Consider the following 20,338-nt stretch of genomic DNA (forward strand, 5'->3'; position numbering starts at 1 on the left):
CTACCCATCGCAATGCTGACAAACACCTCCTTTCACCTTGCCGGCGCACTCTTGTCGCTACCCTCTGTCTTTACTAAAAGGTCGGTCGTCATCAACTCTTCGAAAGGAATATCGCTATAGCATATCCCGTAACTGAAGTTTACGTCCTAGCATCAGAAAACTACGTATATAGTACAGAGGTGGAGCATATCCCGTAACTGTAGTATTTTGTTGAATGAGTTTTTTTTATGGAATATCTAGAAGAGCTGCGTATTATTGTATTATTAAGAAGATAATAAAAAAGTGCAAACTCAATACAAAGGGACTCAGAGCCGTAGCTCAAGCCAAAACCAGCACGAACACGAGCCTACTGAGTTGCAATTACACAGAGCGAGTACAATCTTGTGACCGGAGCAATAAAACGTACTATACTCACTAATCGGGGCAGTCAAACGACCGATGTGTTATGCTCCTGCAGAAGCCCAGAGCGAGACTTCTGTTGATGCAATATTGGTGAACACACAAACGCTAAAACACATGGATCGCGGCGATAACTTCACCAGTGAGCAACCCTGGCGACCGGTCAGATCGGTCGTGCCAACCGGTCAGACCGGTCGGATGCAAAGACACCGCGAGACCTAAAACCCCAAGCTCGAGAGGGATCCCGTCGGAGCTTGGAGATCTAGGGGTGTCTTGGAGTCGGCAGGCCACCTAAGACGCCCTTGAACACCATAGAGACGAGCAAAGAACAACACGAGATTGGAAAAGTTAGGGTTTGAAAAAAAATAATAGATTAATTTGTTCGATTGGGTAGAATGACCTCAATCGGTCGTGACCTTTATATTTATAGGTCTGGGAGGATGTACCCCTTCCAAATAGGATTACAAAAGGACACTAAAATACAAATCTACCCTGATTCAGATTACACATGCTCAGACCCGTCATGCCCCCTGCCTTTTTCGTGAGCTTTGCAAGCCAAAAAGCAAGTACTAGAAACTAATCTAGATACATGATTTACATAGAGATTACGAGACTAAAAAAAATGCTAAGGATGATATTACTATACCAGCCATCCTTGTCTTCAAGTGTTTTGCCACACACTGGGGTATTATTTCTTGAAGTATCTTCTATTAAGAGCCCTTGAAAGATGTTCTCCTTGCAGCGTCTCCACCATATATGAATTTCCGAAGATAACCTTGACGATCTTGTACGGTTCTTCCCAACTTGGCAACCACTTGCCGAACTTATTGCTTTTCGTCCCAAGAGGCTAAATTGTCTTCCAAACCAGCTCACCGACCTGAAAAGATTTTGCTCTTACCTTCTTGTTGTAAGCCCTAGCCAGTCGAAGCTTGTCCTTCTCAATTTCCTTCAAAGCTTGCAACCGCTTGTCGCTCACTTCATCAATATTATCCATCATCAAATCATGGCAATCAACAACAGTAAGATCATTCTATTTAACTAATCTATAATCGTCCAGATTCACCTCAACGGGCAAAACAACCTTTTGACCATATACAAGCTCAAAAGGAGTACTTTAGTAGTACCATGTGTAGATATACGATGAGTCCACAAAGCCTCAGATAAAACCTCATGTCACCTCCTTGGATTCTCTACTATCTTTTTCTTGATGAGCTTTATCGAGATTTTGTTACTAGACTCGGCATGACCATTGGCCTCAGAATAATATGGAAACGAATTGAGTATCCTAATTTTGTATGATTCGGCAAAATCACGTACCTCCTTTGAAATAAATGATGAACCTTGATCTATTGTCAAAGTATGTGGATGACGAATCTATGAATAATATGCTCTGTAATAAACTCAATCACATCTCTATGTGTCATATTCATCAAAGGAATTGCTTCGGCCCATTTTTTCCATTTGAAGGAGGATTAATCTGTCCAATAAAATCCAACCCCCATCCTTTGAACAACCATTACTTGATAGTACGATGTAGTAATGCAGCAGGCGCCAATTGTATATCACCAAACCACTAACATTCTTCATACCCTTTATAATATCTGAAACAATCCACCATCATACTCGGCCAATAAAAACCGGCTTTCATAAGCAACCACTTCATTTTAGGAGGCAATTGATGCATATCACAGATGCCTTCATGAACTTCTCCCATAGCAACACGAGCCTGATCAGAATCTAAACATTACAGAAGCAAGTCTTCGGCGATTCGACGATAAAGCTCATCGCCTATCAAAATATATTTAAATATCAATCGCCGAATATTTCTCTCTGCACCATGACCAGGATCCCTCAAATAAGTTATGATAGGCACCCTCCAATCATCAGCTTCAGTCTTACTCTTTGAATCAGATTCATTGGCCGAACTGCTGTCTTCAACTGCTTCAGTGGTCAGACTGGTCTCGGGACCAGTCAGATCGGTCGGCGCGACCGGTCGGACCGGTCCTGAGACCAGTCCAGAACCAACAACTTGGCTGTTACTCGCATCGGCTTTCTCATGTTAAAATATTTTTTGGTAATATTATAGCGAGATGCTTGCTGAGCTATAGTATTAACCTTTTTATTATCTTCTCTTGGAATATATCAAATTATAAATTCATCAAAGCAAGAGATAATATCAAGGCATCTATCAAGATATGCATTTAAAGGTCCATTGTAATATTGCATACCTTGGATACTTGCTGTACAAACAGAAGTGAATCTCCATAAGCTTCCATATATTTGACACCCATAGATTCCATGAATTCTAAGCCAAATAGAAGTGCTTCATATTCAACTTGATTATTCGTGCATTCTTCTTCCAATAGGTTTGAGAATTCAAAAATTATGTCATTTGGAGAAATAAGAACAACACCAATCCCTTGACCATAATCACAAGCCGATCCATCAAAAAACAACTTTCATGGCGTGCAAGTAATATAGCCGACTTTCAAATCAAGCTCATCACTAATCTGATGTTCAACAATGAAATCCGCTACAATTTGGCCCTTAACAGCTCTCAAGGATTCATAGGCCAAATCATATTCAACAAAGTGCATAAGCCCAATTTTCGATTCTACCACTCAAAATCGGCTTTTGAAGCATATGCTTAAAAACATCGGCTTGACAAGTAACTATGCAGCTACTTAGATAATAGATAATGCCTCAACTTGGTATAAGCATAATACAAAGATAAACGCAATTTCTCAATAAAAGTGTATCTCATTTCCGCATCAATAAGTCATCGGCCCACATATGTAATAATATACTCCTTTCATTCGGTCTTTTGAGTCAAAACAACACCAATAACTTTATCCTCTGCAGCCACATAAAGCCTAAAAGGAGTACCTCTCTTAGGCGCCTTGAGAACCGGCGGTGAAGACAAATAATTCCCGATCTTCTCAAAAGCTTCTTCCTGTTCTGCCCCCAAGTAAATTCAGCTTTATCTTTTAGCCGAAGAATAGAAGTAAAAGCATCTACCTTTTTGAAAAAACTAGATATAAATCTTCTCAAAAAGTTTACTTTGCCTAGAAACTTTTGCAAATCTTTGTCGTAGGTAGTAGCCTCCACTTTCTTCGTGGCTTCAATTAGCTTCGGATCAATCTCTATGCCTTACTCATGAATAATAAGAACTTTCTCGCCGACACAACAAAAGCACATTTGAGTGGACTCATCTTTAAACCATACAGACGCATCCTCTCAAGAGCAAGTTTTAAATCAAGCAAATGATGACTCAAGCCGGGCGATTTAATCACAATATCATCAATATAAACTTCTAATATAACACCGAGCAAATCATGAAAGATCAAATTCATAAATCTTTGATAAGTAGCACCAGCATTCTTTAAACCAAAAGTCACGACAACCCACTCAAACAAACCAACAAAGCAAGGACATCCAAAAGCCGTTTTAGACGTATCTTCTTCGGCCATAAATATTTGATTGTAACTCACATTACTATCAAGAAAACTGATAACACGATGTCCAGAAGCCTCATTGATCAACATATCGGCTATAGGCATATGATATTCATCTTTAGGAGTAGCTTTATTGAGATCTCTAAAATCAATGCAAACTCCAATCTTGCCCGAATCTTTCTTTTAAGTGGGCACAATGTTAGAGATCCACTCCACATAATGACAAGACAGAATAAACCAGCATTTAATAAATGATTAATCTCTTCTTTTATTTGGTCATACATAACAGGATTAAAATGCCTAGCAAGTTGTTTATAAGGCCTGAAACCGGCTTTAATCGGCAGTCGATGCCCAACCAAATCACGACTCAAACCAGACATCTCAGAGTATTCCCATGCAAAACAATTAACATATTCTTTTAACAACTTTATTAAATCAGCTTTATAATCAACCGATAAATTCGCATTTACAAAAGTCGGCCTAGGAACAATACCATCTCCAATATCTAATTTTTCCAAAGGATCAGCCGATGTAAAACCTTGGCCTAATTTATCTATACCACCAAAGTCCTGAATGGCCTCGCACATATCATTCGTTCTCGCCCAATAGTGCCCAATGCGCTGCTACAGCCAGTCTGCGCTGGATCGGTCTGGTACACCGGTCTGACCTGTCGGCTCTGTGTTGCTGACCTGATGCATCACAACAGTAAGTGTAGCCAATTCTCCATCGGCTTTAGAACAATAGATACAAAACCCTCCTTGGTGCAGTTGATCAAGTCATAGTCGGTCAAATCCAGGCCTGATAAGCACTTGATGTTGTCGTGTGCACCACCAAACTCAGAATCGGCGGTTGCAATGAAAGAAGAGGTGTCACTATGCACCACCTCAATTTCATCGCTGATCCACTGAATGGGAAATTGGTGTAAGGACGATGGTACACATTTATTAGCATGAATCCAATCATGTCCAAGTATGAGGTTAAAGTTACCTTGCACCTCGGAGATGGAGAAGGCTGTCAGAATCGTCTTGCTCCCAATAGTCAACTTCATCGAAGCAACCCCCTTGGCACCAATGGGATCACCTTCACCGATGCCAATGACCGTCATGTTAGTCTTGATCAGCTCTTCGTCTATCTCGCCAATTTCTTGTACAATGAATAGGGCATTAGATTTATGATTGCCCCACTATCCACGAGCATACGAGAAACTAGCTTCCCATTGATGTGCCCCCTCATGTAAGGAGCCTCCAAGTGGTTGTCTGACTCTTTAGGCTTTTGGAATGTAGCCTAACATGGTCCAAAGTCTAGATGAGCATCTCCTTCGGCTTTCTGTCTGTTTCAGGCTCGACCGGTCTGACCGGTTGCTCTGAGCTGTCAAACCGGTCTATTGTGCCAGTCAGACCGGTTGGCGGGGCGGTCCGACCAGCCCTGCGGGCTGGTCAACTATCTTGACCTGCCATGCCTTGCTCTAAGGGATCCTTGGTATGTATTTTTTGAAGTGTTCAGCCCTCAGCTTCTCAGCCTTCTTCTCCATCTATTCTTGGTGGCGAAGGCGCTACAACCTCCTCTTCTGAGTATGTATCAACACCAGTGGGCACCACCTAGGTTGAGTGTACTTATCCTTGTCTTGACCCTTGGAGTTGCTGCTGCTGGCTTCATGGTCATTAGCCAACACAAGTTTCTGAGAAGTATCGACCAATTTCCCAAATATCATCGGTCCCTTTTGTGCATCTTGGATCTTGACTCCAACATCCCCAACTTGCACAGCATTGCTGACTGGAGCCTTCCCAGAATCCACTTGCCTTGGCTTAGGTTTGTTTTTTTTCTCCTTGACGCGATATTCTTGGCGCAGAGGAAGAACTTGGGCCGGTCTCTGCTAAGACCGGTCTGACCGGTGCGGGGTTTTGCCCCTGATTAGATTGGCGATGTCCCAATCGGTCGTGCACCGGCTCTCACAACCGGTCGAAAACAGGCCCTCTGGAACTCCCCCCCTGGAATTATGGTGGATATGTCATCGGATAGTATTGCATCCAAAATTCTCCATGCTCCAGTGAAGAAAACTAAGAATCTGATGCCGGTGGAGCCCATGGCATGGTAGCATACATCGGCTGCATCTGCTGTGGAGGGAACATAGTTGTCACAAATACCCCTGCGCTTGCTAGATTCTCCCCTAGGAGATGACGGTGCGCCTTGTCGCGGAGGTGACCTTGGTCTCGATCGGCCGGCCTTTGAGTGCTTGTTCAATAATTGACCAAAGGTTGGTTTCTGAATTGCAAGCTTCCCCTACAGCTTTGGCTGATTGCTCTTCCACGTACCCACTTCCGAATGTCTTGTCTTGAATGTCCAGGCCTGACCACCAAGGCGGTTTGACTGGTTAGCCGGACTGGTCTGACCGGTCACGCCAACCGGTCTGACCGGTCTTGCCTGAACAACAGACCGATCTGCTGAAGAAGAACCCTCTTGCCCCCAGGCGTACGAGCTTTGATGCTGATCTTCAGGGTCTTCTCCCCTTCAGGAGTTTTCTCCTGGACTACCCCCTTGGCCAGAATCTTGTTATCAACATTTATCGGTCTTTTGTCATCAATGATCACGTTCTTGCCCTTTACTCCATCGGCTTGTTTCGGCCGAATGAGAACATTGCAGTTGTTAAGATCAATGGTGTGCATAGGGAACAAAGCTTTATCTATCTTCATCTCAGAAAAAGGTCAATTGTCCGTCATTTATGGTCGATTGTATCTGTCAACGAAACACATTACAATTATTAGTTGTATGAGATGAAGAATTATAAAGTTTACAATAAGTACGATGCTTTAGCTCTTCAAGAGGCGGTATAACACTAAGATGGGCGTGGTCCATCCATGGAGCGAATCGGATGCGATCCATCGATCCATTAATCATAAATAGGAGCACCGCTTAAACCATTTGATACTAACTCCTTGATCCATTTGAACTAGTGGATATGATGGGTCGATCCATCCCATGAAGATGCATGCCATGGCTTACGACACTGCTACTAGCAAGTCGCCAACGATAGCCTGACGTCCAAAACGATAAGGGCAAGCAGCAGCCCGTGGTACCCATCACTACGATTACAGAGTACTCAAGGCCTCCTACCTCCACCCTATGCTGCCATGCATTAGCGGCTGACATCCTGCACCCACCGACCACAAGAGTCAAGAGCATGGCAGCTGTGTCATGGACGCCATGCGCTGCGTGGTGGCACCACACGTGCTCATCGATGCACTAGTGAATCGGATAGGATCGGTGCTCGAACGTGCTGGCATTGTGGCACCGTGCGCCGCTATTGTCGTGAACTTCCCCTAGATCAGGTTCGAACCACGCGAACCAATAGTTCTTCCGGTTACGATCCACTGATCCTACGCCGCTTTATGGGTCAGGGTAGGAGCCCATTAGGATTGTTTCTGTGGATCGATTCGACGATAAGCTGGAGCAACCCGCACCACGCCCATCCGTATATAACACGAGTAATTTTCAAATGCCCAAGTCTTAACAATTCATCGAATATACGGCCACACTTGGACACATCAAAAGTAAACATTATCTCTTCTTGCCGATTATTTTGAGTCGGCTCGAGAGATGCACAAGAACAAAGTTTGGCCACAACTGGCCAAACAAACTCAGTAGCATACACCTCTTTGTCCTCTTCGTCCGATGAATCAGAAGTAATTCGGCAGCATACCATACTATGGATTTTTTTGTTTGCGCAGCCTAAGAACTAGCATTAGGGGTTTCAATGGGATAATCATAAGCAACATTTTTCTCGTTATTACCGTTGAGTTGCAGATTCATATCAATAAGCAAAACTTGTGTAAGCTTCTGCGACTCTTCAAATCTACTACAGAAAGCATCTACAAACTGCTTAATAGAATCACTTGTGATACTTACGTTGCTTGTGTCAGATGGGTTCGGCGGCGTGAACGTAGGCATGATGAATTTCTCCTTTTCAATGACGCCTTTTCAAGTATTCCCATAACAAGAAGGAAACTTCCTCGTGGTCTATTCTTGCTCCTTCTTGAGCTGGGACTCGAATTGCTTGCAGCTCTCCTCAGGTATGTCCTCATACTTGACCTCAATAGTTGTTGAATCTACCTTGGAGGGGATCGCCTTGTCACCGGCCATAGCTGCCAATGGATGGTTATCCGTCCCCAGCGGAGTCGCCAAAAAGATGCTTACGCAAGATTGGTCAACACAAAAGGGCTAGAATGCGCGGATCGCAGCGATCACTTCACCAGCGAGGAACCCCCGCGACCGGTCAGATACCGGTCAGACGCAGAGAACACTGCGAGACCTAAAACCCCAAGCTCGGGAGGGACCCCGTCGGATCTTGAAGATCTAGGGTTGTCTTGGAGTCAGCAGGCCACCCAAGATGCCATTGAACACTATAGAGACGAGCAAAGAACAACACGTGATTGGAAAAGTTATGGTTTGAAGAAAATAATAGATTGATTTGTTCGATTGGGTAGAAAGACCTCATTCGGCCGTGACCTTTATATTTATAGACCGAGGAGGATGTACCCCTTCCAAATCAGGTTATAAAAGGACTCTTAAATATAAATCTACCCTGATTTGGATTATACAGACTCAGACCGATCTGACCGGTCAACCTCGGTATTTGCTAATTTTGGCTGCCAACAACAGCTTCTTGCAGGATTATCCCCGAACTTGATCTGCTCTCCTAGACTGATCTGGAACAGTAGTCTGTTTCTCTCCTTCCAAAGGTACCACGCTATATATAAGCACAAATAACGTGGAGACTATACTAGTCAAACCAACCACAGGAGACCATACTAGTACGTCTTCTCACTACAGTCCCACCACTGTAGAGTGACACACATCATGGAAGAATCTTCGCGTCCTATACACGCAACAAAATGAACCATAGTTGCCTTTTGTACTCTTCTTTTTCTTCGTCCAACCACAAAAAATTAAGGTTGATGGTGACGATTATCCAGTTTAATCTTTCTTCTTCTTGGACCCAAATAATATTCTTCATTTTCTACCCACTCTATTCCAAAATGTTGGTCATGTGTCTAGATGTGCAGCAAAAGTTATGAATCTAGAATAGTCAAAACAATCTATATTGTAAAACCGACAGAGTACATTGCTACAGGCCTAAAATACCTAACACACATCCTTGGCCAGAGTATATAGAGAGACATATACTGCCTCTAATCTTGGGTGCCAAGGTAAGGTATAGCCATGGCGTCCGTGAAGTGTTCCCGGCCGAAGGTGTCCTGAAATGTGGCCCTCCTGGCGCTGCACATGGAGGTCGACCGGGGTCGAGGTCGTCAACTTGGAGTTCTATCGCCACTGGTGAGGATAAGGCCCTGAGCACCTCCAACGCAACGTGTGTGTAGATGCGATATCTTGCTCTGTTGGATTCCCTTGTTTTATTGTATTGGTTTGGTTTGATATGATCGGTGAGCTATTTCGAGCCATATAATGCAAATCTTTCGATAACTGTTTATTTTCAACCGTAGCTTCGTTTCTCATATTTGTTATGCTCATGTGACTGTAGGAGCGAGCCCTATCCATTAGCACGCTCTTTAAAGCTTTGTTTTTGTTTGATGTATTTTTCTTCTTAGTTGTTCTTGTTTATTTGCTGTTTATGCTTTGGCCCGATGCTTGGTGACGTTGGAAGGAGCGCAGTCCAAGTGATTTGAAAGACTAAGAGTTGAAAACTCTGAGTAGCTATGCTCTGGAAGAAAGGAAAGTAGTGTTCCTTGATCATGCTTTCATCCTAATAATCGCAATAAATATAACTTTTTATTTATGCATGCATGTGTCTTAAATTTGTTGGATCCTAACTAAGAATATGCCTAGTCTTTAGGATAGTTCCTTGTTAACCTGGGTTTTACCTTTCTATTTGGTTCTGGTTAGTTGCTATAATTGGTTCTGATTTGAGAATGTTTATAACCACGATGATAACAATAATGATGCTACACTGTTTTACTTCATGTTCTCAATTACTTTGTGTTATTAATCACAAGATCATATATTTATTTGGAACATGGAGAACCACCTAGAAAACCCGTGCAATCACAATCTATATGCCTATGGTATTAGCTAATTAATTAAAAACTCTAGATTGTGAGGACCTTACCGAAAGGGCAAGAGGGAAGTGCATTGATGGGGTGTAGCCCGATTATCTTGAGGAATTTTGTTTATGGCTGCCGGCTAAGGTACTGCCTCATTAGGAAGGGAAGGGTTATGACCACTGCAAGCCTGAAATCTCAGCAGATTGTCACAGTTTGGAAATCTTTGTAAAGCCCTCGTCGTGAATCCCTTGCCACTCACCTCGTACTCGTAAGTGTTCAAGAGACTAGCTACCTTAGGCAAGTTGGGAGATACAAATTGTGGATAAAGTGAACAACTTATGTATAGTAAAAACTGATATATCAGTCGTGCTCACAGTTAAGAGCAGTTTGGACCCTTACATGATAATTAAACTTGAAGATGAATATTAAATTGCAGACCATGTTTATGGTTGTGTTTATGCTTCAGTTATATCTGTACTATTTTTTGTTAATGTGGGCTTTGGGTATAAACTTATATCTTATTAGTAATTAGGTGATAATTAAATTTGGCTAACTAAATTGTTTATCGCAGCCTTTTCTTATTTTTGAACTTCATGTCATATAATTTCCAACACTTGCTGATTACCAACGTGTACTCACGCTTGTTATAATTACTGCTCAGAAGAGATAGATGATGTGAAGTATTTTGAGGATGATATCGAGTTCTAGGCATACGCAACCACGGTCAATTTCCTGTCAAGTTTTGAAACTTTTGTTTCAAAGATAAGTTTAATATCTTTGATAATGTTCCATGATATTGTTACTGATTATTCACTCATGAAGTTACTGTATGTATGGAACTTGATGCTGGCTTATATGCATATAGTTATGCATTCGATTTTACCCTTAAAACTGGGTGTGACAGAGGTAATATCATAGACAACTCTTGTGTCACATGCGCGTTACGCGTCAGTTGCGCGGGCATGGTGTGCATGACGTGTGGGTCCTGTGTGGACATGGTATGACATTGGATATACAGACGTGTCAAGGAGAGCAGGTCCTAGACATTTGTCCCGTGTGGTGATGAATTTGCTCAGCTCTCGACGAGGACGTTGAGTCCTTAAGGGTGGGTAGAGGCCCATAGGCCGGTTGGGCTATAATTGGAGCACCATGCATGAGGCATGATAGCTCAAGAATAGTCCCAAATAGGAAGTTGAGAGTGGGATGAGATACCTTAAATAGCCAATTCTAGGAAGCATTATAGCCTTGGGTTAACGCTTTTATGCGAAACGAGGATAAAAGCGTAACCAGATTGCAATGTTGGTGTGGTCCACTTAGGGTGTAGAGTGGGTGTGAACCATTTTCCAGCTACCATCGACGACTTCGTCGAGAAGACGAAGAAAGTGCCGGACTTGTAAGAGGTGCAGCTGTGTTCAAGTGCCTGGCAGGAGACTTTGTCAAACTAGCAAACCTTGCCGTATACACGGAAAACATCAGAAGTCATGACTAAATCTTGGATGCATATCTAATCTTTACTTGACTAACATCATTTTTTTCTTTATATTTACACTTTTGAGAACCCGAGTCATATTTTCTGAATCAGAAGATATAGCTTGGATCTTAAAACAATAAATGTCTAGATGAATTGATGCACGCATATACAAAAGATCAATTGATCCATTCATTATCCATCAATTGGAATTAAAGAAATTAGAAATAACTTGACTTGTAGCACGTACGGTTGAAGTTTCAAGTTTAGCTTCATAACATGCACGTCCAGACTAGCTTCCCCCCGACCAGGAAGGCAGGAAAGGATCAGCAGCCGCAGGCGTCCGAGAAGTTGAAGCAGCGAACTGCAGACAGCGCGGAACCGGTCGGACGGCCGACGATTGTCGCTGATGGCGCATCGACGCCCTGCGGGCTGCGGCCCTTGTCACCAGACGGCAGACGACAAGGCCTGTCGCTGAGTCGCTTGATCGTCCGAGGTGTCGATGTGGCCGCGGGGAAAAAACGTAAAGCTCTCATACTGAACAGGCAATCATCTATATAATACGGGCTAAATATTAATAGATCTAATGAGCTGTTGATATATATTATATAATTTGAGATCCCTCAAAATTAGGGGCCCTGTTCAGCCGAACCGGCTGCACCCCATAAGGACGGGTCTGCCAGGCAGCAGCCCAGAGCGTCGTTGTCTTCCAGCTGCCCAAATACGATAATTAATATCATATACATATCCATCATGGCATTGCTTTCGTAATTTACTGTGTGTGTTTTGCAGTTTGTACTTCTATAACTCAATGTAATTTTGTAAATCTGTTACATGAAAATAAATAGAATATCGAATGTACTGGATATACCGTAAGTCAAATGATAAGAAACTTCCATAAGATGTTGTCAAACACCATCACACCAATCCCTCTCTGTTAGACCGTTTCGTTCCAAAAGGGAAAAGGCCGCGCCCTCGCAGTAACTTTCTGATGGAACCAGTCAAGAGGAATACACTCCTGACCTACTCACTACAATTCTGCAGTCGCGGTGTCCATGTCCATGTATCCATATCTTCTTAGACCATTTCTTCCCCGTTCCTGTAAACAAACAGCCTGCATCCTGCTAGCTGCTTATATCTCTGTGAGCCGATCGAAACGCGCGCAGACGCAGAGCTAGGTACGTAGCGAGCCATGTCGCCCGTGAAGGTGTTCGGGTCTCACGAACGTGGCGCGGGTGCTGGTGTGCCTGGAGGAGGTAGGCGCCGAGTACGAGGTCGTCGACGTCGACTTCCATACCGTGGAGCACAAGGGCCCAGAGCATCTCGCCAGAAACGTAACGAGACACAGTTCTCGATCGGTTCATAGTTTCAGACTGCCAAATACATATATACCTAGCTACCTCGACCGTCGCAACTTGATTTATTTGCTCTCTTTGCATTTCCAGCCGTTTGGACAGGTCCCGGCGTTCCAGGATGGAGACCTGATGCTCTTCCGTAAGTTTGGCTCATCACTCTAGCTACAAGCTAATTTGGTCGAGAATTTTCAATAAGGATACGAGAATCTTGTCTCCGATCCTCAGAGTCCCGAACAATCTCCCGGTATGTGCTCCGAAAGTACAGGACGCCGGACGACGACGGCACCAACCTCCTGCGGGACGGCGACCTCCAAGGATCCGCGCTCGTCGACGCCTGGCTGGACGTGGAGGCGCTGCAGTACGAGCCGGCGGTGCACGCGGTGTTCGTGCAGCACCGCGTCGTCCCGTCGCTCGGCGGGACGCCCGACGAGAAGGCCATCGGCGAGAACGTGGAGAAGCTGAGGAAGGTGCTGGAGGTGTACGAGGCGCGGCTGGGCGAGCGGAGGTACCTCGCCGGCGACGCCGTCAGCCTGGCCGATCTGAGCCACTTCCCCTACACGCACTACTTCATGGGCATGCCGTACGCGGCGGTGTTTGACGCGTTCCCTCGCGTCAGGGCGTGGTGGCAGGACCTTGTGGCCCGACCGGCGGTGCGCAAGGTCGCCGCCATGATGGACGGCCGCTCTGGTTGATATGAAGGCAATAAGCAGAGTGGTCGTTGTCAGTGCTAATAAGATTGCCTGGCGTGCAACTGTGCAAGATAAACGAAGTGTACGTGTGGGCCGGTGTACGTTTCATAAGAATTTCAGCTAACACTTAATTGGATATGTGCCATTACAATTATCACGCTTCGGAATACCATTACTACTCGCGATATTACAAATATGTGAGCGTGCCATTACAGTTTCATATTTCTTGAAGATGAGTTATTACTTAAGTTTTTTGATGTGATTCACCTGCGTTGGCGATGCTAGCCACTTGGCTCGCAGTCGACATCACCACGGCAGCCATGGACAACATCGAGGCCATTCTCTCCTCCCATCCTCTCCATGAGCCCTGCCTCTGCTGCCATGATGATAATCTCCCTGCTCCGCCGCACCCTCGCCTCCCATTGGCCACCACGCGATGGAGGAGGTCCATCCTGTAAGGAACCATTAGGCCATGATTTGTGATTTTGGTGATTGTGTGACAACATAATCAATGAAACTAACAAGTTTTTTAGCTCAAGTTTGTAGGATTTATAGATCTCAATGTGGTCCAAATCATATCCAATATGTCCAATTCACTGTCAAGGTGTCCAAATGATAGCCAAGACAAGTTGGACAAGTGTCTGCAGGAAACAGACGACCGGTTAAAGCCAGGCCATGGAAAACAATGGGTCAGTGCAATGACCGGTGCATTGTTAGGTCAACTAGAGTGAAACCAGGTAGCACCGGTTGAACTGACACTCAGTATATATAACGGGTCAGTGCAACACACAGTGCACTTGGACACCAAGTGAAGAAGATCTTTTCTGACCGGTTAAACCAACAGTTATAGGGCTCAACCTTCGGTGCATTGCTAAGTGGGCACGATGATCAAGTGAAGAAATCATAGAGGCACCTGTTGAAACGACGGTGCAATTAGGAGCGCTGGTGCTTTCGTGTAGGAATTGACCACAGAGCACAACAAGCAGTAGAAGAAGCTTTCACGACCGGTTAAACCGACGTGCCGTTGGTGCATATCGTTGTTGACGGTCATTAAGTGCGAACTATGACCGTCAGCTATACTCATAAAAGAAGAAAAACTATACCTCTTACTCACATATTTGTATCTAACCTAGCTCCACAGTTGTTTTTGAAGATCTATGTTTTCAGGAGTACAAGTCTAGAATAAAAAGAAAACACAACGAATACGCAGACAAAGTCGCAAACGATCGTGTCCGGCATAACACATAAAAAAGGAGGCCCACAAACCAGACCAAACCGACCAACCAAGCCCCGACACCGACCATCTGACATCAAGACCCACCAGGCAGTGTACCAGAGAAGGACGGTGGCCAGAGGCGACAAGGGGAAGGTTTTCCCGCTGATTTTTGGCGGGAAGCCTGATCTTATCCTCTAGAGGTCGGTTAGGGATGTTTCCATGTAAAGAGTTGGCGGGAACCGACCTCAAGCACTATATAAGGGGCCTCCCACCACTCTCACCACACACACCACTTGAAGGCCTCTCTCTCACACTCTCTTGTGACTTGTACTCCTTAGGGTAGTGGAGCTAGGCTAGTACTTCATCTCCTTAGCGAATCCAGTCATCCTCGGGGTCGGTGAGCAATCCTTGGCCTCTGATATGGCTTTGTATTCCGACTTTCGTTATGCTATTCATTCTGAGTTCGTTCTTGGTTATGTTGCTATGTTCGTAGCTTGCTTAGCCTTGATCTGTGCTTCATCAAGTTATACTAGTTGCTTGCTTAGACCAGCTGATCTAGGTAAGGATATCGGTTCGTTGTGCTTTCGGGCTTGCTTTAGCATCATACCTGTCCATCCGAAGGGTGGGGGACCCGAGGGTGCTAGGGTAGTGACCTCATATGCGGGCATGGTGCCCGGGTATGCGGGATCCTTCGGATATGACGGTGCTCCATGGTGTGACTGGGGTAGACCGCAGGTGGTGACAGCCCTGTCGGTCCGCTAGGAAGCTACTTCTCGGTTAGCGTACTCTCCGACATTCGGGTATCGTGTAGGAGTTCATGCAAAGATGAAACGGGACTGGATGTTCTCCAGTGGGGGTCATTCTCCCCGTTGTCCCTAATTTCCCGGCACCTGTAGTTCTAAGCATGTGGCTAACGTAGCTTATCTGCTAACATGAATAGTATACTAGGAATCTGTGCCTATGCTCCCACTAACCTTAGGATTGCTTGTTTATTTTTTATTCATGAGAGTTGGTTGTTCTGTGTGTGTCACATTATCCTTGATTATCTATTATTTATCACTTACCCTTGTATAATCAGTGGTCTTCATCTTACTTCATACGTGTCATGGTTATGAAACTAGTAAATAAACTTTACACAACCTAGCCATCCCTTGGGAAAATATAAATAACGATACCCTGAATACTTTTAGGTGAAATGATACAATAGTATATCCGTGCGCTTGCGGATCCTTCTGTAAACGTTAAGACATACCAACACAGAATTTCTGTGGTGCCGTTGCTAGGAACTAACCCCTCCTAGTGGCGACGCTAAGAAATATCAACAAGCATTTCTGACGCAGTTGCCGGGGAGGTGCTTAACAACCTCGTTCCTAGTAATTGTGTTTAGAAATGTCAACAAGCATTTCTGACGCCGTTACCGGGGACGAGCTTAACAACCCCGTTCCTAGTAATTGCGCTTAGAAATGTCAACAATCGTCGATGCATCCATGTCGGCACCAGGTGTGACAGAAGTCCACGGCTAATGTTAGAAGTCCAATGGCTACTTGCTAGGTTAGGGTGACCGGTTGAATCGACATCGGCAATGGTTCAACCAACACCTATGGTGCTTTTGCTAGCCATTAAAGCAATGGTTCTATTTAGTTGTTGGGTTATATAAGGACATCACCTTGTGTCATTGGAGGTTGCTGGAGCCTTGAGGAACCCCATACACAACAAAGAACACCTCCAAGCCACAAGTGTGCCTATTGATCAAATTCTTAGGTTTAGCACAAGCCTTGTGAATGTTAGTGCTAGTATTAGCTCTTGAGAGAGTGTGCTAGCAAGGTGTTGCTGCCTTGTGCACTGGTTCTAGGGTGAACCAAACCTGTATCTCAGTGAGCCGGCCACTTGGAATATTGGTGACTTACCGATAAGTCTTCAACCCTCCGGCTTGGTGTGTAATGGCGTTGACGGCTTTGTGCAGGGGACGTTGAGACCCCTTCCTTCATGGAGAAGCTCTTTAGTCTAATGCGGGATCAAAGTGACTGGGAACTTGGCGTGAGCCTTGGTGTCCTTAGTGTCAAGTCAAGGGTTCCCCAGAAGAGACTTGGTGGCTGCTCTTAGTGAGTGCTTCAACAACGTGGACTAAGGGTGGCTTAGTGCCTACCGATACCACGGGATACATCCTTGCATCAAGAGTTCGCTTCCCTTCATCCCCTCTTTACGTTTTCACTTTTCATACTTGCAACTTGTGTGCTTTTACATTCTTTGTATAGTATCTTGCTAGGATTGGATATAGGTTGCAGAACTCTTTTGTGGTGAGGGTTTCACACTAAAAGAACCATCGTTGCACACATAGGTAGCATGTTTTAGTTTATGTTTTGTGCAATTATTGTTGGAGCTATAGATGTTTTGTGCAATTGTTGTTGGAGCTATAGGTTAAGGTTTTTAGTTTTCCTAATACACCCCCTCTCCCTCTCCCGCTCTTAGACTATGAGCACCCATTTCTTTCACATCCTCGTGGTACTCATGTGCTCACCAGGGGCGTCTCCCATCCCTGCATGTGTGCTTGCGCTTGAGCCGCCAACACTACTACAGAATAGGCCTTTGTTCCAGGCCATTTGTCTCGGCAGCCTTTGGGCCCGGGACAATAGGTGGTTTTTGTCCCGGGTCCAACGACTAGCCGGGCCAGCGGGGGGGACAGGGGCCTTTTGTCCCGGTTGGTGTCTCCAACCGGGACACAAGGACTTGGCCCCTTATCCCCTTCCCTCTCCCCCCGCCCGAGCCATTTAGCTCACTTGTTTCTTGCTGTTCTCGGCTCGGGAGAGAGGAGTTCTTGCTCATTTCTTCACCACATTTGTGAAGATCTTTGATTCCCTGTCCATCCATCGGCGCTAAAGGTTGAAGTTCCAGAAGTTGTTAGAAGACCACCATAAGTTGTTGTACCCAGATTGTCAAAATGGATTGAAGAAACTTGGCACCACCTTGGAGTTGCTGCAATGGAAGGCGACAAATGGTGTATCCGACAAGGGATTTGGTGAATTACTCAAACTTGTTAAAAAATGCTTCCTAAGGACAATGAATTGCCTGCCACAACATATGAAGCCAAACAACTTGTTTGCCCTTTAGGACTGGAAGTGCAAAAGATACATGCATGCCCCAACGACTGCATCCTCTACCGAGGCGAGTACGAGAATTTGGATGCATGTCCCGTATGCAGTACATTGCGTTACAAGATTAGAAAAGATGATCCTGGAGATGTCGTGGGGGAGCCTCCCCGGAAGAGAGTTCCTGCGAAGGTCATGTGGTATTCGCCTATAATACCACGTTTGAAGCGTCTGTTTAGAAATAAAGATAATGCTAAGTTGATGCGATGGCACAAAGAGGAACACAAGAAAGACTCGATGTTGAGACACCCCGCTGATGGGTCGCAGTGGAGAAAAATAGATAGAACGTACCCTGAATTTGATTTGGATGCGAGAAACATAAGGTTCGGTTTGAGTACGGATGGCATGAATCCTTTTTGTGAGATGAGCAGTGGTCATAGCACTTGGCCTGTGACTCTTTGTCTGTACAATCTTCCACCATGGCTCTGCATGAAACGAAAGTTCATCATGATGCCAGTGCTTATTCCGGGTCCAAAGCAGCCCGGAAATGACATTGATGTGTACCTAAGACCATTGGTCGAAGAACTCTTAATGCTCTGGAGCGATGAAGGTGTACGGATGTGGGATGAATACAAACAGGAAAACTTCAACCTACGAGCATTGCTGTTCGCAACGATCAATGACTGGCCTGCTCTTAGTAACTTGTCAGGACATTCGAACAAGGGATACAAAGCATGCACACACTGTTTAGATGATACCGATAATATATGGTTGACTCACTGTAAGAAGGTTGTATACATGGGTCATCGTCGGTTTCTTCCCATCAGGCATGCGGTACGAAAGAAGGGCAAGCATTTCAAAGGCCAAGCGGACCACCGAACAAAACCGATGCACCGTAGTGGTAAAGACGTCTTCAACATGGTAAAAGATCTAGAAGTTATTTTTGGAAAGGGATCTGGTAGCCAACCTGTTCCGAACAAAAATGGAATGGCGCCAATGTGGAAGAAGAAATCTATATTTTGGGAGCTACCATATTGGGAAGTCTTAGATGTCCGTCATGCAATTGATGTGATGCACCTCACGAAGAATTTTTGCGTCAACCTGATAGCATTCTTGGGAGTGTACGGAAAGACAAAAGATACAGTAGAAGCACGTCAAGAATTGCAAGGTATGGAAGAACGAGATGTCTTACATCCACAACAGCGAGATAATGGACGACAATACTTAAGTCCTGCTAGCTATACTCTTAGCAAGGAAGAGAAAGAAACCATGTTTGACTGCTTGAGCAGTATAAAGGTTCCATCTGGATACTCATCCAATATAAAAGGAATCTTAAATTTGGCAGAGAAGAAATTTACAAATCTCAAGTCCCATGACTGCCATGTGCTTATGACCGAACTTCTTCCGGTTGTGCTGCGGGGGATTCTGCCTGATAACGTCCGGTTAACCATCATGAAGATATGTGCCTACCTCAACGCAGTTTCTCAGAAGATAATTGACCCGGAGAATTTGATAAAGCTGCAAAACGATGTGGTGCAATGTCTTGTTGGCTTTGAGCTGATATTTCCACCATCTTTCTTCAACATCATGACACATCTTCTAGTGCACCTTGTCAAAGAGATTGATATCCTCGGACCAGTATTTCTACACAACATGTTCCCATTCGAAAGGTTCATGGGGGTACTCAAGAAATGTGTTCGTAATAGAGCTCATCCAGAAGGAAGCATCGCCAGTGCCTACGGAACTGAGGAAGTCATTGACTTTTGTGTTGACTTTATTAATGACCTTAAACCGATTGGAGTCCCTGAATCGCGATATGAGGGGAGACTAACTGGAAAGGGTACATTAGGAAAGAAATCTTATGTCTGCACAGATGATTTCTCATTCAAGAAAGCGCATTATACGGTTCTTCAACAATCATCCTTGGTTGACCCATATATCGAGGAACACAAGAAAATTCTGCTATCCAATTTCCCGGAAAAGTCTGAGGCATGGATTACACGTGAGCACATGAACACTTTCTGCAGCTGGTTGCGGAAGCATCTAATGCATAACATGGATATAAGTGAATAACTGTTCTTATTGGCTAGGGGACCATCTTGGAATATCTTAACATACCAAGGGTACGAGATAAATGGAAACACATTTTATACGATAGCCCAAGATAAAAAGAGTACCAACCAAAACAGCAGTTTTTGTATGGATGCCACGGACAATAATGGAAAAAAAGACACATATTACGGCTACATTGAAGAGATATGGGAGTTGGATTACGGTCCGAATTTCAAGGTGCCTCTATTTCGTGTCCAATGGGTTAAGCTATCTGGAGGAGGGGTAACAAAAGATGAGTATGAGATGACAATAGTTGATCTCAACAATCTTGGGTATAGAGACGAGCCATTTGTCCTAGCCCAGGATGTCGCTCAGGTTTTCTACATTAAGGACATGTCCAGCAAGCCAAAGAAGGGGATAAACAAGCAAAAGGATGAGCCTAAGCGACACATAGTTCTATCAGGAAAGAGAAACATCGTTGGAGTAGAGGACAAGACAGACTTGTCAGAAGAATATAATAATTTTGTTGCCATTCCACCTTTCGAAGTAAATGCTGATCCAT

At 44.5% G+C, this 20,338-nt stretch overlaps 1 pseudogene; it reads left to right on the plus strand.

Annotated features, from left to right (window-relative positions):
* The first annotated feature begins 12,436 nt into the window (after positions 1–12,436).
* On the plus strand, positions 12,437–13,560 carry LOC120672244 (annotated as a pseudogene).
* Positions 13,561–20,338: the final 6,778 nt, after the last annotated feature.

Source organism: Panicum virgatum, chromosome 5N (assembly GCF_016808335.1).
Source record: "Panicum virgatum strain AP13 chromosome 5N, P.virgatum_v5, whole genome shotgun sequence".
NCBI lineage: Eukaryota > Viridiplantae > Streptophyta > Magnoliopsida > Poales > Poaceae > Panicum > Panicum virgatum.